Source organism: Balaenoptera acutorostrata, chromosome 10 (assembly GCF_949987535.1).
Source record: "Balaenoptera acutorostrata chromosome 10, mBalAcu1.1, whole genome shotgun sequence".
Lineage (NCBI taxonomy): Eukaryota > Metazoa > Chordata > Mammalia > Artiodactyla > Balaenopteridae > Balaenoptera > Balaenoptera acutorostrata.
This window is the reverse complement of record NC_080073.1, coordinates 92,986,447-93,005,038: the sequence shown is the minus strand read 5'-3', so window position 1 is coordinate 93,005,038 and position 18,592 is coordinate 92,986,447. Positions and strand designations below refer to the sequence as shown.

General features: G+C 40.5%; 1 long non-coding RNA gene across 1 annotated transcript in view; it reads left to right on the top strand.

Annotated features, from left to right (window-relative positions):
• Window positions 1–2,867: 2,867 nt before the first annotated feature.
• LOC103009887 (uncharacterized) overlaps window positions 2,868–18,592 on the top strand; it is a 165,162-nt gene continuing 149,437 nt past the window's right edge. Inside the window, exon 1 of the long non-coding RNA XR_452461.2 lies at window positions 2,868–3,044. This is a non-coding gene — a long non-coding RNA (uncharacterized LOC103009887). The remainder of the gene's footprint in view (window positions 3,045–18,592) is intronic.

Here is an 18,592-nt window from a genome sequence, read left to right as displayed (position 1 = left end):
CAGTCTGAGGAGTCTTTTTAACATTCAGTTGCTTGGTATTGATTAATTTATCTCTATGTTTCCTGTACACATGGCATGTTCTGTGAATTGAATTAAATTTACGGCACATATGTACATGTGTTAATGGATGTGTTATAGGATAGTATATATGATAGTATATTTACCTATCTATATATCTAGTGTGTGTGTGTGTGCGTGTAGTAGACAGATAGGTGGATGGATGGGCACATCTACTTAGGAACAAAGAAATTTTTATTCAGACTTAATAAATTTTATTTTCAAAAGTAGAACACAAAACTACTTCTGGATTTCAAAAACAGTAAACTAAAAATCAAAAGCTAAATCAATATTCAAAAAATGCTTTAAAATTTTGACTTTTAAACATTTGAGATTTCATTTTAAGAATGGTCACACTAAAACTCATTTCTAATATTTAAATCTGATGTCACAAATATATCATAACCAAGCAAGTAAAATAAAGACTTAAACAAATCTTCAGGTTTAATTTCTATTACCCATTTTAATGAAAACAAAAATGTGTGTTGATTGCATCTTAAAATAAAAATGGGGAAATAAAGGGAAATGATTGTATTCTTTCCTTACTGCTCATTTATAATCTACAGGGTATTTCTCGAATGTTTCCACATAAACATCCTCAACTGATATAAGAACACGAACTCACCCTTGGAAGGAAGAGAATGACCTGAAAGCATTGCCCAAAGTGAACTGCTGAGGACTAGAAACTTTTTGACATCTCCTGTTTCATTTTTTAATTTTGTCTTTAACATTCATCTAAAATTATAATCTGGTCCTTATTATTTTGATTTCATTTTAAAGATAACATTGTAAATTACCTAAGTAAAATTCACTTCTTAAAGATGCTTCACCTTTGCCTTGTTTCCTCCAGGACATGGCCCATCTGTAGCTGAACACACTGAAGAAGGCAAGTCTATTAAGTTACCATTCTCATTATGAAGCATGTATTCAGTGCCGTCTTTGTACAAACACATGTGTGGCAATTAGTTGCCTAAAGTGACTTAGTCTGGTTTAGGAGAAAGAACACATCAGGCTATAGAAAGATGAATAACCATATCAGGTCATGCCTGATAGATGCCAGGTGAGTGGCTGAGGTATGTGTTAGGAGCATGTGGAGGAGGATAGATATTGCTGAAACTTTTTGGTTAGAGCTTTACAGATACAGTACTGGATCAGGGCTTTGAAAGGTTGTTAGGATTGTGATTGCAAAGAAGGAGACAAGGGCATTACGGAGAGGGGGCATGATGAGAACAAGGTGGCTTGAGGATTGATAACTAGCCTAATTAAGCTGAAACAAAGCACTTGTAGAACAGAGGAAAGCCAGAAAATGACGAGGAAAAAGGGACTCTTGGGTGCCAGGCTCAGGAGTTGGTGGGTTCTTATCACATTGGGGAGCTGAGTAACAGTTCTGAGCTTGAAGGGTGATATGTGCAAAGGTACACTTTAGCAGGTTAATCTAACAGCACTGTGCTGGTTGAATTCCAAGGGGGAAAGCTGGAAGTAGCATGATTAGTTAGGGGGACCCTGCACTAGTCTAGAGGTATCATTTAATGAAGACCTGGTTCAGAGAAAGGAAAAAAAAACAAATGAGAAAAATGTTTATACACACACATATATGGCAGTTTGTTTTATATACATATATATACATATATATATATATGTTTATATATATATATAAATATAACGGTAGCATTTTGGTGGTTATATCACCTACAAAATAAGTACTTTTAAAAAGTATTACACTATCATTTTCTTAGTTGAACATTATTACTACATTGAATCTTAAAGCCTCCGTACAATTGCTATCAGTTTTTACCTAGAGCCAGTTTAGAAAAGGTTATATTAATGTGAGGCTTACTCATAGGATTTTCCCTTAAATCGTTTTTGAAACAAAACGGAGAATAAATAAAATTACTCATAGAGCATGATGAGAGAGCCAGACCGAATGTAGAAAAATTGTATGGGGGATATGTTTCTACTTGGTTTTATAACTTTAGGTAATTCATTAGAAAGTAGAGAGCACAGGAGAGTTTCTTACATTAATGAATTCATTAGGGTTTAAGAAATGCTTTCAACCAAACTACCTTCTCCTTTTTTAGGGAAAGTTGGAAACACAAAGTACACAACCAGCTTGACAAAGACCGGAAATGGAGCTGAGTTCTGAAAGTCCTTTGAGGAAGTTAATTGACCATGTTGTTTTCATTTACTTGGAAAGGAATTCCCTTTGAAAGTGCAGTGAGGTGTGTCTTTCCCCTTTCTTAGCTGCCACTCTGTCTGATAATAAGATAAACTGATGTAATCTTATGTTATATACTTTAGTATTTATTGTATGTGAAGGACTAAAGCTTGTAGCAATATCACTTAGCTCAGTGATTCTATTTTACAAAGGATGATTAACCCATTCTCATTAGAATATTCTTTTGCCCTTTGCCCATGGAAATCTTTTGCTCTCTGTACATCGAACACAGTAGCTGTTGGAGCTCTGCTTACTACAGCTGAACACAGACGCCAGGGAGGAGAGCGGAAGAACACTGAAATCTGGCCAGTTTGGTGGTTTGTTAATCAATACCCATTATTTCAGGAGGAAAAAAAGGAACAGCTGCATATAATGATCAGAGACCAACATGGCCATCCCTATAACAAATAGCAGGAGAGCTCAGCCTCCGCCACCCACCCCCACCCCCGCCCCCACCCCCACCCCATCGTTCTTTTTTTTTTTAAATAAATTTATTTATTTATTTTTGGCTGCATTGGATCTTCGTTGCTGTGCGTGGGCTTTCTCTAGTTGCAGCTAGCGGGGTCTACTCTTCGCTGCAGTGCACAGGCTTCTCATTGCGGTGGCTTCTCTTGTTGTGGAGCACAGGCTCTAGGCGCCCAGGCTTCAGTAGTTGTGGCACGTGGGCTCAGTAGTTGTGGCTCGCGGGCTCTAGAGCGCAGGCTCAGCAGTCCCCCCATAGTTCTTGCATGCTGATCAACTGATGCTCGGGAAGGAAAAGTAAAACTTGGAGGTATGCTTGGACAGTTTTCCTAAGTTCTTCCATAGACATTGGTATATGTAAATCAATTGTTAATAGTTTTGTTGTATTGAGAGGGTGAAGAATTGAGTGATATAGAGACATCTTTTATAATTAAAAACAATCTCTGATTCTCAGAATGATGCTTTTATCTGGTTTCCTCTCAGTTGTTTCTTTTTGTTTGTTTGTTTTTGTTTTTTTGGGGGTTTTTTGTTGTTTGCTTTTTCTTAATAGCCAGATATTTGTCTGTTTTCTTAGTTTTTTCAAACAGCTATTGGATTTATTAATTTTATTTTGCTTTCTAATTCATTAATTTATTTTAAATATTTATTATATTTTCTCTACTTAATTTTTTAATTTTATTTACTTCTTGTGTTAAATGCTTCACTTATTTTCGTTCTTTCTTGTTTAGCTATAAAAGTATTTAAAGGTATGATATTTCCTTTCAATACAACTTTGATAGCATCCAAAATATTTTCATAAATGCCACTTAAGAACTATTTCTTTGGGGACTTCCCTGGTGGTCCAGTGGTTAAGACTCTGTACTTCCAATGCAGGGGGTGCAGGTCCAATCCGTGATTGGGGAACTAAGATCCCACATGCCGCATGGCGCGGCCAAAAACAAAAGCAAAAAAAACCTATTTCTTTGTTTACTATAGTCTGGTGGGTCTTGTGGACACAAACCTCACTGGCTCTCAGAGCTAGGTATTTTGGGGGTCATCCTTCAGGTGGAAGTCCTAGTTCTAAAAGTGGAGGTGCTAGATGTTTGGTCCAAACTCTGATTCCTCAGAGAGAAGCTGGGAGTTGTGCATTCCTCCTCAATTGTATGTCACTATGCCAGGGGTGGGGTTTACGGTGAGAATATATCTCAGCCTTTCCTACCCATTTCCGTGTGGGTGTTTTCTTGTTTGCCTGGTGTGTAGGAGTTGATCAGCTCATTTCCAGATTTCTTTCAGAGGGAATTGCTCTGTGTGTAGTTGTACATTTGCTGTGTCTGTGAAAGGAAGTAGGTTCAGGAGCCTCCTATGTCACCATCTTCTTCTTCTGAAGGGTATAAAATTTGATATATAAATATCAAATCTTGCTTATTAATGCTATTATACAATTCTGTTTTATCTTTGTTTGCTATTAGTCTACTTTATCTACATGAGAGGAAGGTATTCGTTTCCCTCTCCCCCCATGCTCTCATTTTTATCAATTCCCTTGTATTTCTGGTAGCTTTTGCTTATGTGTTTTTAAAACCATTTTATTTAAGTCAAAATAAGATTCATATTTTAATACATGTTAGCATATATTATTAACATAAAATTTAAAAATACAATAGCGTAATAACAACAGAGCCTCTGACCTCTTCTTTCCATCTTTAGTCCACTCCCCGGGCAACCTTTAATCGGTTTGGTTCTGTGTTCATCTAGTGGTGCCTCTATAAGTCTAAATAGTATGTATACACCACAAATTCTTGTTTGGGAAGTTCCTTTTAATATAACCACAATATGAATTGATTTCTTGCTACTGGTTATGAGGATTTAGCTCACTTACACAAACTCCCTCCTATCCTTCCTACCTCCTCCCAATATTGTTACATCATTACTTTTTTTTTTTTTTTTTTAATTTATTTAATTTATTTATTTATTTATTTATCTTTGGCTGTGCTGGGTCTTCGGTTCGTGCGAGGGCTTTCTCTAGTTGCGGCAAGTGGGGGCCACTCTTCATCGCGGTGCGGGGACCGCTCTTCATCGCGGTGCGCGGACCTTTCACTATCGCGGCCCCTCCCGTTGCGGGGCACAGGCTCCAGACGCGCAGGCTCAGCAGCTGTGGCTCACGGACCCAGCTGCTCCGTGGCATGTGGGATCTTCCCAGACCAGGGCTCGAACCCGTGTCCCCTGCATTAGCAGGCAGATTCTCAACCACTGCGCCACCAGGGAAGCCCCATCATTACTTTTAATTCCTTTCTTGGTTACCTTTACAAGCTTAAGAATTAAAACCTCCATTTCCTTTCCCATCCACTAGACTGTATCTTGACTCCCTACTTTGTAAAAAAGGCTGTTAACATCCTTAATCCTTCCTTCCTCCTTTTCTCCTCACCCTCTCCCAGTTTTAATTTGTAAAATCTATCAGTGGTACTTTTAATGTTTTTAGTAAAAACAAAGGAGAAAGGATAGTATAGTGGCAAGAACTCTGCCTCTAAAGCCAGAGTATCTGGAGGTTTGACCCACACGTTACTATCTGCATGACCTTGGGCAAGTGATACAACCTCACTATGCCTTACTTTTTCTACCTAAAAGATAGGAATAGAGGCTGATTCTAAGTTCAGTATCTGATACATAGTAAATTCTCATTAAATATTTGTTGTTACTGTTATTTTTATTATTATCAATACATTTCAAGACATATTTATTTTTTATTTTGTCTTTTATGTTTACACTTTCAAGAGATTGTTTCTAAAAATTGAAACCTAGTAAATATTTTCATTTTTATAAATACTTATTTTCTTTATAGAGTCAAGCTGTGTGGTATGATTATATTTCCTTAATAAAAGAACCACTTAAAGGAGAATGCTCAAATGGATTGTTCTTTCCTATACTCACTAATTGTTAAAAAATGCTACATTTTCCATACCTTTTTTGCATAGTTTTTGTTTATCCTGGAGTTTCTGATTGCCTTTTCTTTCTCTAATTGATAAAAGAAACATGTATCTATCATTAGATCATTATCACTTTTAAGGGTCATTAAGAGTCATTTAAATCATTCTGTATTTTACTTGAGACTTATTCTGTTCTTTGTTACAGAATCCATCAAGGTACTGTTCTAACTGGTTAATTTCCTTTCTATTGGTACATGACTTTGTTATATAACTTTCTGCTTTTCCCTGAGTATATTTTGTATGTTTTTTATTGCACTTGTGAACTTTATCGTATATTCAGGTACTTCCTCTTCTCAAATCCTGTCTATTCTATGGTGTGTACTCTTCCCTCAGTGACTTCCCTCCCAGATCACCACTTCTTCCTGCCTCAACTTATACTTTTAGGCCAGCTCCATAGCTGTCATGCTGAGACATCTTTTCTTATTCCTGGTTCTGATCTACTATTTCCGGGGTCTCTTGTCTTCTTTTTCTTGGTTAATCCCCTTGTTTTGCTGGAGTAAATCTTCAACTAAAATGTGTGGGAGGCAAACTTTCTTAGTCCTTCCTTGTCTGAAATTTTTTTAGTCTTCCCTCACAATAGAGAGTTTGGCTGAGTATTGAATTTTAGATTGTAAATGCTTTTCCCTCAGAATTCTAAAGATATTAATTCCATATCTTAATCTGTAGGGGATTTATCTTTCGCTGTTCTTAACTTTCACAGTAATGTTTAGAGTTATGAGTCCTTTTCCTTCCTCCTTCTTAGTTGGTAAATTTTTTCAATGTGAAGACATGTTTTCTTCTTAAGCCCTAGGAAATTTCCTTCTGTTATTTCTTTGCCTCCATTTTCTCTTATTAAACTCCTATTATATATTAAATCCTCTGTTTTAATCCTGCATGTTTTACCTTTCCTCTCATGTTTTCCATCTTTCTGTTCTCCTTTATGGGAGACTTCCTTTCAACTGTTCTATTCAACTGTTCTATTTTATTGTGTATCTTAGCAATCATACTTTTAATCTCCAGTAATTGTTCTATTTTATTGTGTATCTTAGCAATCATATTTTTAATCTCCAGTGATTATTTTTTATGTTCATATTCTCCTTTTGCAGAACATCCTGTTATAGGTGTAATATCTATTCTAATCTCTCTAAGGATACTAGTCAGAACTGTACTTTTAAAAAAGTTTACCATAGTTTACTTCTTTTGTGCTGCAGACTTCTCTCAAATGTTTGATGTTTCTTAGTAGTCTGTTCATATTTAGATGAGTGAATTAAATGATCAGATATTCCTATGGGTTCTCACAGTGGATGATATTAGATAGGCAGTAATTTTTTTTTTTTTTAAAGGATTTTCTTATTTATTTATTTATTTATTTATTTATTTATTTATTTTTGGCTGTGTTGGGTCTTCGGTTCGTGCGAGGGCCCTCTCCAGCTGCGGCAAGCGGGGGCCACTCTTCATCGCGGTGCGGGGACCGCTCTTCATCGCGGTGCGCGGGCCTCTCTCCACCGCGGCCCCCCCCCCGTCGCGGGGCACAGGCTCCAGACGCGCAGGCTCAGCAATTGTGGCTCACGGGCCCAGCCGCTCCGTGGCACGCGGGATCCTCCCAGACCAGGGCCCGAACCCGCGTCCCCTGCATTAGCAGGCAGATTCTCAACCACTGCGCCACCAGGGAAGCGGCAGTAATTTTTGATTGGTGAGCTGGAGGTCCTTGTAGGAATGGGCAATTGGCTATGACTGTCATAAATTAGAAGTAATGACAGACCTATAGTGGTAAACTATCATTTGGCAAATGGTTTTGTTCTTCTGTTTAATAGATTTAATACAGTAATCTTTAATCTAGGAAGTATAGAGCCCAAGAGGGTCCCTGGGAGGTCCTCAGGAAGTCTGTCAGTACTGAAATTGTGTGTAAAATTGTGTTGCATATATATTTTTCTGGAAAGAGGTTTCCATAATTTTTAGGAGGTTATGACACTAAAAAGATTAACAATATTCAATGGGAGCATTTATCATTTAAATTCTGGTGGATAGGTATTTCTGCATAATGCTGGAATTAGAAAAAAGCATTCTTTTTGTTGGTTTTTAGTAAAAGGAGAAATTTTGTTTTCTCCTACAAATAATGGATTTGAGTGTTTTTAGGTATAGTTGACATTTCTGAGCTTGAGACTGAGGCATATTTCTTACTGAAAAGCCTAAGTCACTCATTACATGGAAGCCCAGAAGAGAATATTAATTTCCAACGTACGTGGTGGCAGTATGAACATAAGCTGGTCTCTCCTTCTGACCACCCAAGTGGCCAGCTACTCTGAATGCTTTTTCTTGTACCTTCATGTTTTGGGTCCAAACTAGCTAAATCAGGGTCTTCTAGAGGTTTTCTCTAAATAAGCTAGTGAGCATTTACCTGTCCCTAAACAAAACCCACAGATCTGCCTACCTAATTTTGGCAATCAAAGCCCCGTGGCCACTAGCAAGTTTGCCTCTACTTTGATCTGTGATGTGTATGACACACACAGATGTGTATATTCTTTGGCTACTCTAAAGCAGACTGCCAATTAGATCCAAACCTGTCAGCCTTGGAGTGGGTACTAGTGACCAAGTTTCCATTAGTGGTTACTACTGATTGATGCCTGCAGCATTCTGTTCATTTAGAAATAGAAACCTATTCTCATGTTTAATCTTGGGGTTGGGAGAGGAGGTAATGGTGGGGTTAGGGCGAGAAAATCCCAGAACACAATTAAATCTCTTTATATCTCTCAACTTTTAACTTCTGTTTTTCCTTTAACACAGGAAAGACTCAAAATAGTAGGAGGTTGTGATTCTGTTGTTCAAATTAGGGTATGCTTTTTATTTTCTGAGGTATAGAAGGTTGAAAGGAAGAGGAAAGAAAGCCACATTTATTGGAAAACAGCTCTGTGCCTGCAACTGTGCTAGATACTTTCATGTGTGACCACACACGTGTTCTCTAACAGTTCTACGAGTTAGTGTCTGCATACTGTTGAGGCAATCACGGTTCAGAGAAGAGGAATATATTCTTCTATATTGCATACATTATAAGTGCCAAAACAAATTCATACAGGTATTTGTTGGATTCAGTAGTCTGCTATTTCTATTCCACTGTATAACAATGTTAGTGATTATGTGGTTAATCCCTCTAGCATCTGAAAAGAGCTTGGAAAAAGCCTCTATTGCATAATGAAAAGGGGGATATTTAGGCTAGAAGCTTACCTGTGGGTCACCATAGACCAATACAGAAAAAATTAAACCAGGGGCCTAATTTCTAGATTTCAGCTTTTGCATTCATACTCAGAAATGGACTGGGGTTTACTTTTCTTTTCTAGTCTTGGGCTAGTTCCTTGAAATCAAATCATTGTTCTGAGAAGTAAACTACACCAGGGGAAAGGATGGAGGAGAAACAAACAAACCTCTCTTCTTTGTTAATGAGTCATATTGTCTACACTTGGTTTTTCATTGACACCAGCTGGGGTGGTTTTTACCCATCTCTCAAGGAGGATCCTAATGATGATTCACGGGGTCTGCATCTCATTTGCGGTACCAATTAATTCTGGAAACTCAAAATGCATTCAACTGAATGTATGTTTAAAAACATTTTTTTCTTTCTCCCCCATGCTTTTTTTGGGAGGAGTGTAATTTGATATTTGGGACTGTGTTATACAAAAGTTGGTGGAGTATACTTCACTATGACTCTTCAGAAAAGGGAGGTTTATTGTAGCCAGAGTTTTAGCAGTGGTGAATAGCCTGGAGCAGAGGTTGGCAAACTTTTTCTGTCAAGAGCCAGATAGTAAATATTTTAGGCTTTGCAGGTCTATGTTCTCTGTGGCAACTTCTCGACTCTGCTGTTGCAGTGTGAAAGTAGCCACAGACATTATGTAAACACATAGGTGCAGCTGTGTTCCAATAAAACTTTATTTACAAAAACAGCAAGTGGGGCCAGATTTAGCCTGTGAGCTGGAGTTTGCCAAACCCTAGCCTAGAGGATGTCTCAGGTTTTTCTACGTATATAAATACCTACCGCCAAGCAAATAGTAAGTACCCACTAAAAGATTTTTTTGTCTTTTTTTTTTTAATGACTAAATGTATATACAAAGGAACAGAAGAACTCGTTCACTATGGTCTGAATTCATGTATTGAAATTCATATGTTGGAAACCTAACGCCCAAGGTGAAGGTATTTGGAGGTGGGGCCTTTGGAAAGTGATTAGGTCATGAGGGTGGAGCCCTCATGAATGGGATTAGTGCCCTTATAAAAGGGACCTCAGAGAGTTAGCCTGATCCCCCCCACCCCCACACTACCATGTGAAGTCACAGCTAGAAGTTGGCAGTCTGCAACATGGAAGAGAGCTTTCACCAGAACCCTACCATGTTGGTACCCTGATCTAGGACCTCCAGCCTGAGGAATGTTGAGAAATAAATTTCTGTTGTTTATAAGTCACCCAATCTATGGTATTTTGTTACAGCAGCCAGAACAGACTAAAACATCTTCCAAGGCTTCATTAGTATCAACTGTGTTATAAAATAAGGAAGGAGTTGGTAGGAATAGACTCAATTTATAGATAGAAGAATAAAGCATAAGAAATTAGGGCCCCTAGAAGTTGTGGGCAAATTTTTATTTAGAATTCAAGCTTTTTTTTTTTTGGCCGCACCATGCAGCATGCTGGATCTTAGTTCCCAGACCAGGGATCAAACCCCTGCCCCCTGCATTGGGAGCATGGAGTCTTAACTGAACCACCAGGGAAGTCCAGAATTCAAGCTTCTTGACTCTATTCAATGCTGCATTTGCTGAACTCCCTTGGTTTCATATTATTTTATCATTTATTCTAAGGAAAGCTGCTTCTTTCAAAGATAATACTCTTCATTTCTGCTGTATCAGATAAGGTTCTCTGCATTGTAATAGATGGAACAGCCTTCAAACAGGCTTAAACAATACAGGGAATTTACTGGCTGATGAACTTGAAAAGTCCAGATATGAAGTAGGCTCCAGACAGGCTTTACTCAGTCACTCAAAGTTACCAAGGACCCAGTTCCTCTTTGCCTCTGTTCTGCCTGCCACCTGGTCATCTTTACTCTTAGATTCCACCGTGTGGGATATCCCTTAAGGTTTTCTTGTTTGGGGATGGTGGAGTGGGCAAAATGAACTTCTCAAACTTCTGCTAACCTTGACCGATTAAGGAAACAACATAGATAAGAATGGACTAACATGTGTCCTGGTTTGGTCATGGGGAGCAGAATGAAATTAGGTAAGTTAATGGAATATTTGGCGGTCTTGAGCACTGGGAACAAACCAGAGAGTAGATGCATTCTAGGGAAAAGAGCACCTTTGGAGGTATGTAAGAGCCTAGCAGGGATGCTGAGCCCAAAGCCATTTAGAGTCACTGGAGTCTAGGAAGAAGCTGGGATATAAGGGTGGATGAACAAGTAAGGAAGAACCAAATCCTGAAGCCACCTGAAGCAGTCAGCTTTTATCTCCAAGACAAATGGGCATTGCTGAAGAATTTTGAGCAAGGGAGTGATGGAATTGGACTTGAACGTTAGAAAAATTATTCTGACAGCTTTGTGGAAGGAGGTTCAGGGAGAGGCAGGAAGAAAAGCAACGAACTTAATACAACCAGCTGCATAGAGCTGAGCAACAACAGGATGGAGAGGAGAGGAAGAGGAAGAGAGCCATTTAGGTAGAGTTCACCCACTAGATATGGGGAAAAGTGAAGCAGCCAGAATGACTTCTGGGCTTCTGTTTCAGTAGCTGGGCCCAAGGTGGTGCTATACACCATGATGGATATGACTAAACACATCCCTGTGCCTTGGGTTTTGAGGACGTGTATGTGGGGGTCTGGGCTGTATTGTGTATTTTTCCAGATATATTAACCCTAATAGAGGTGACAATCCCCAGATATTATCCCAGCTGCGCAAGCCAGGGTGGGATCTCTGCAAAGGTCCATGACTAGTTTAAAGCCTTGGTTCCTGCCTCCTTTGAGCAGTGCAGAGTGCTGGCCAGACTGAAATCGGATGTAACCACAGAGCCCCTGGGCTACTGAGCCTCTTCAAATACGCACTGGGTGAGATCATTGTGGAGGGAAACTGGCCTTTCTGTCTAATCTCCTCGGGCTGCTCTCGTTAGTGGAACGAACTAATCGTCAAAGCCACCTGGCCCTGAAAGGAAAACAATGCCTTTCTTTTGCTTTTGTAAAGAGCCTGGCAGGAGGATTCACCATATGCAAATGCCTTAGGCATCCTGGTGGGGAGGGATGGGAGGGGGGCAGTCCTGAGCCCTGTGTCCATCTGTGACTCAGCCAGGCCTCACAAAGAGCATTCTCCAAACCTGCAAGGGAAGAAAGCGAGTTGAAAGGAGCCTTGTCATTGTTCTGGCCATGGGAACATATGTCAGAAACATTGTTCCAGCCGCTGCAAAAAGGTTCCCAGCATTGCTTCCCGGGCAACATCATGCATTACATTGGTGACAGTAGCAGCTGCAAGGCCAGCCTGTGAGTGACCAGAGGAAGGGTAGATGCACGGAGAGAGCCGAGTGGGCAGTCACGATTTTGCAGGACACCCTCTCCTTCTGCAGGGTCTCAGCTTAGCCTGCCTCCAAAGACCTGAATGTTAGGAATGTGGCTGGGAGGCAAATTGAATGTGTGATTTAATCAAGTTTGGTTCTTTAGCTAGAAAATGCTTTGAGATTATGGTAAAAAGGACCCTAAATTGAAATGCAGTGTCATTCTCATTAGCAATCCAGGAAGCCTTTAAAAGCTCCAGTGTGAGGGAGCTGATTTTCAGGTAAAGCCAGTCTCTCAAGCATAGTTGAGGAGGTGGTGAATGGGCGAACGGGCAGATGTGGCAAACAGAGCCGTGAAGTACAGCTATGAATGTTACAGAAGGAAGTTTTTTTGATTTTGTCTCTAGCTTCCTTTCTTCTCTGGCCTTTCTGTTTCTTTCCTGTCTTAAAATGTTCTCTCCTGATATTACGGAGAAGAAAGAAGTCCCCGGGATTTGGTTTTAGGCACAAATGAGCAACTGAAGTGGTACAGAGAACTCTGGTCAAGCCAGTTCAACAACCTGCGATGAATGTGCATGATGGGTCAGGGACTGTGTTATGAATGGAGCTCAGGGGAGGGGTGATAACAGTTGAGACACAGTCCACGTTCTGAAGGTGCTCAGTGTCTATGGGGGAGGATGGGCATCTTTTCAAGTCATTGTAACACACATCCCAATGTAGTAAGGGATCTGGGGAAGGTATAAACAAACTAGCAAAGCGATGCAAAGACAAGTAGAAGTATTCTGACAAGAGACCTGGGGAAGGTTTCAGGAAAGAACTGACATGGGGAGAGAGAGCCAGGGAAAGACAGCGACGGTGAGAACAGACAGTATTCTTGCTGAGGAGCAACTAGAAGGTTCTGAGAGGAAATACAGCTGCGAAAACTCTGTTGGGATGGGTGACACAGCAGGAGGCCACCTATGATTAACTTGCTTCCCTCAAGGTATTGGAATTTGGGACAGTTAATCTTTCATAGTTAGGAAAAGTTAACACCTCACTGAGTGTTGGAAAGAGGCTAAATCGGGTTGGATTCTCACTGGGGGGTTTCCATAGGAACAGATGAGGCCTCTGACCTTTCAGAGTGAAATGGCTAAGCCAGAAAAGGAGAAGAGTAGAGTTTTTCCTGGTCTGTTCTTCCCTAGTTAATATTTATTGAGAGTCCTTCCTGGGTGCTGTGGAAACCACCTGATTACAAGGAATGTGGAGTCAGTTGGAGGAGATACAGAAGTCGTTTTTATTGCTTAGAATATGAAACTGATGTTTTTCAGAGCCCCTGAAGGCACTGAAACCATTCACCTAACAAAATATTTCTCTTAGACCTTTACTCTGTGCAAGCCAAGACAAATAACAGTCCTTCTGGAGGTCTTGTTTCACATATTGTTTGAGACGTGTTTCCGAACACGTTGAGTGAATTATGCGTTCGCCTCATTTTGAGTCAGTGACTGCTTCTGGAGATGACTCGGTTGGATTGTTTGGTAGCACTTTTCAGGATCAACAGAGCCCCGCCTAAGAAAAGTGGGAAAATGCAGAGGCCATCCCTACAGCACTACAGAAGGGGTGGTGTGGGGTGGGAAGTCTGGACAGGGCAGGAAGTCACATTTATTGTATATCTTTGTAGGTACTTTGCTAGGTACTTTGTAGGCAATATATTCATTACTTTTTGAGACTCTTGAAGGAAATAGCAGGTATCCCTATAGAATGATGAAGAAAGACTCTGAGAGGTGAAGTAACTTGCCTAAGGCCTATCTACTGGGCAATGATGCAGCCATGATTCATAGGCCAGAATCCAGGGCTTACACCACCCTGCCCCAGCTGCTCCCAGGGCAAGTGCTCCTCTATCAGAAAACAAACAATACTGTTCTTTTATTGGGCTAATACCAGGAAAAAAGAGAGCGTAAACAGTACTACTCCACCAGCAACCTTGCTACAGCTAGGGCAAAACTTTCAAACATTTTTTTGTTCAGCACAGTAGTAAGAAATATATTTGACAAGAAGATCTAGTGCAGTTTTACATATAAAATTTCAAAAGTTTTATGAAGCAATTCTTACTTTCTGACTGTGAGGTGCTCTGTTTTCTGTTGAAGTAATCTGTTCTATTCGTTTAGTTTAAAAAAAAAAATGCTGATCCTGAATCTCCAATTTGGGGGTGGCCTGCTTAGTGAAAGCACTCATTGGGGGTAACAAATTGGAGATTTGTTTGTAACATTGGACAAAGGAATTTTGGCAAGTCTTTCCTCTTTTGCATACACCCCCCTGGCTAAAAATACAATGTTACCCTTTTATGATTTATTTTTCCCCTAAAGGCTGTCTGGTTCTATTGTTCATAAAAGAAATAGGTAAACCATTTACCTATCTCCAAGAACCTTTCACTCTCGTGTAGGGTTCCACGGCAGGGTAGATTCTGCTTCTTCTACCTTCCTAGGGACAAAGGGCTCCAGTCAGCCCTCAATCAAGAGGGAGTTTTGAACGTGAGGAAGCTGATTATGTCTGCTTTTTAAATTATTTTCCTTGTCCAGGTCATGTATAGAGATTTTCTCTCATGACTCCTATCTGTGAGTAAATAGAACTTTTCAAGCCTCACGCTTTTACTTTAATCATGGAAATATTGCTAGATTTGGTTGAGAGGATTGGAGACAGATAGGTGGTATTTAATGAGGTGGATTTTACAATTCCATTCACCCTGACAGGAGAGGCTCTGATATGAGGATCATGTTTGCCAGGTTTGTGGGAAGAAACCTGTAGGAATCAATCTTTTTGAAGGCACTTTGTATGCTATGAAGTGCCAGGCAAATATGAGCAATTATTGCTATTAGGTGCGATGCTGAGTAAGAGCAAAGCTCTGTATCTTGTCTGTAAAAGATGGCAGGTCTTTTCTTTTTTTGTTGTTATAAATTTATTTATTTATTTAATTTATTTATTTCTGGCTGCGTTGGGTCTTCGTTGCTGCACGCAGGCTTTCTCTACTTGTGGTGAGCGGGAGCTACTCTTTGTTGCGGTGCGCGGGCTTCTCATTGCTTTGGCTTCTCTTGTTGAGGAGCATAGGCGCGTGGGCTTCAGTAGTTGTGGCGCTTGGGCTCAGTAGTTGTGGCTTGCGGGCTCTAGAGCACAGGCTCAGTAGTTGTGGCGCACAGGCTTAGTTGTTCTGCGGCATGTGGGATCTTCCCGGACCAGGGCTTGAACCCATGTCCCCTGCATTGGCAGGTAGATTCTCAACCACTGCGCCACCAGGGAAGCCCCCGCAGGGCTTTTCTTGACACAGGTGAGGCCTGTAGCAAATTACTGCTCTTTGCCTGACCACAAAAATTGTTACTCTTTATTTGACCAATAAATCCAAGACATACTGATTCCCTATTACATACTAAGTATCGTGCTGGACTTTGTAGAGGCTGAAACCAAATGAGATGTGGTCTCTGCACTTAGGTGCTTATAATTGATCTTCAGGGAGAAGAGACATTTAAGGCACAAAACAAAAACATGAAAAGTCCATGATGGTGTGTAACTCAGTGCTGAATGGAATGCTACAGAAAAGCCAAATGGTCAGATTCGTCAGAGGAATCCAGATCTGCCTCATGGTCTGTGAAGGAAACTCCACGTTGGAAATTAGACAGAGGAATGAGGAGGCAGCAGAGGTCTGTTTATCTGGAAAACTCTACTCAGTAACCTGCAACCCTTGGGATTTATTTGACCTGATTTGTGGTGTTGATTAAACTCAGGCTTCAAGACATCCGATGCACTATGTCATGCACCAAAGCCTTGGTAAAGAATTTAATTGAAGGCCTGTGACTTCTGGGTCTCGGTGTATTTGTCAGCTTGGGCTCCCATAAAGAAATACCACAGACTCGGGGGGGTCAAACAATAGAATGTATTTCTCATAGTTCTGGAGGCTGGGAAGTCCAAGATCAAGGTCTTGGCAAAGTAAGTTTCATTCTGTGGCCTCTTCTCTTGGCTTGTAGGCTGCTGTCACTCACATGACCTCTTTGAGAGAGTGCTGATCTCTTTTCCCTTTCTTATAAGGACATTAATCCCATCATGGGAGCCCCATCCTCGTGCCCTCATCTAAACCTAAGTGTCTCCCGAATACCCCACCTCCAAATAACATCACATTGGGAGTTATGGCTTCAACATATAAATTTGCGGGGCGGGAGACACAAACATTCTGTCCACAACACTCTGTATGCTCAAGTTCTGAGACAAAAGGGAGAAAGGGAAAAGCACAACAGAACTTCGGCCTCCTCTGCCACCTTTGAGCTTTGTTATAGCAAGAATGCATCCTAAATATTCTACTATCAGTAATGTGGTCACTTCTTTAAGGCCTCACTGATTCCAACATTTTTGTCATATCTGAAGTTGAGGCATGTTGGAAGGCTGCCAGAATGCCATGCACCAAATTATGTGTTGAGTATTAGGGCCTCTTGAATGCATGCACTTGAGAAGTGTATACTCTATTAGGCAAATCATACAACTTACCCATCAGCTTCCATAATTAATCTGACATATAAATAGTAGAGAGGCCACTGCTTGGTTCCTTCCCAATTGACGAGCTATTCCTGACTTAGGAATAGCCAAAAGTTATGAGTACTTTTTTCCCCCCTTTGGTTCTTCCATTATTTCCAATGCCATCTTCCTATTTGAGTCTTCTCTTCTGCCGTTTCTTCCTTGCTCAGAAAGACATAAAGTAGCCATGAATTGTTTGTCTCCTTATTTTTCTGGCTATGGACCAAGAGGAGCCATGCCTGGTACATTCATTTAAGATAAGCAGGGGTGGGATGTAGTTAAATGTTTATAAAGAAAATTTTAAGGAAAACAGAGTGTAGGGGGTTAGTGCCCTCTGAGCCAGTATTAGAAGAGGCCCCTGATGTGCTGGGCAAGGCAACAGTTGGGTTGTGAGGAAAGAATCCCACAGCCTCAATAATGACCCACGGCCACTGAGCTTCTGAGGTTTTCCTTTCAAGCAAAGCAGACTCCTGGGCAAGTAGGGTGACCCTAATTTTCAACATTAATTTTTCTTATCAACATTCAGTTTCTTAATATGCTTTGCCAAGGTAACCCAGGGAGGCATGTCCATCCTTTTTGATGACCCAACCTAAGTCACATCACTCAGGATATCACAGAGGATATCTGTATGATTATATGGAGTCAAAGAAACTTGTGGATGGAGGAACTTTAGGGATTCTTGGTCTGGTTCTTGATCTCAAGTAAGGAAAGCAAGGCCCCCTGGGATGGTGTCTTATGTCAGTCAGCAAAAGAGCTGACACTATATCTAGGCCTCCTGACTCCCACTCAATTCACTGTCATTTTTCACTGTGCCCAGCTTGGAAAGTTTATACTTTTGTGTGTGTGTGTGTGTGTGTGTTTGAGATAAACTTCCTTGGAGGATGGCCTAGTATTTTATCAAAATGCTGGAAATTTTATGTTTATGGTTTAATAGGTAAGGTTGGCACTGATTTACCTTTTTTCACATTTTTAGCAGAGCAAGTAGCAGATCTAGAGGTGATAAAGTTTAGAAAATATGCTGGGATAAAATCTCTTAAGTCAACAAAACTAAGGCCATGTTTTGTTCAGGGCTCTGTGTTTTGTTATTAATTCATCCTGGGGTCAGACTGAATCATTGCCTTTTTCTAGGCGGTTTTCATGGGCAATTGTCAGAAGAGAGGCTCTGTTTTCAGGCATTGCGATATATATTGGGTAGGGTGGGGGTGGGTAGATGGATGTGGTATCAGGGAGAAAGAGAGAAGAAGATGGCAGTGTAGCCAGAAAGGAAACGGCACTTGTGTCAGGAAACATACTTCTTTTCCATCATGATTTTGTTATTGAAATATAGTTCATTTCACATCTTAAGGCTTCTTCTACTGTCACGGAGAATAAAGATTAATTGAAGGTACACTTTATGACAGCTTGTATGTTCACAAAACATCCTACAGCAGGAAACCAGGAGACAAGTTGCCTCAACTCTGCAACTAAGAATCCAAGAGCATCCAAAAGACCCCAGTTCCTTTATGTCGTGAAGAGGTGAATTAGATTACTTTTTTGGTTCTCTTGTAGTTCCCCAATTCTAGGTCATCCCTCATGGCAAGATACCCCATTTCTGAAATCGTCCTGATTTGGTTATGTACTCTGCCAAACAGTGCAATAGATACTACTACATACAGTCCAGAATTGCCAGGTTTGCTAGTTAATACCCTGAAGGTCATGAGTAGGAGGCTGCCTTCCTTCGTGACCAAAAACCGATGAGGAAAATTTTGTAATTTGGAGATAGATGGGATGTCTGGAAGGCATCTTGGCCAAAGAATTCCATCATACCCTATCTTGAAGGCTTGTGATAAAAGTACCCAGCTCAGTGTCTGGCACTGCACAGCTTCCCTGGGAGTATAGATCC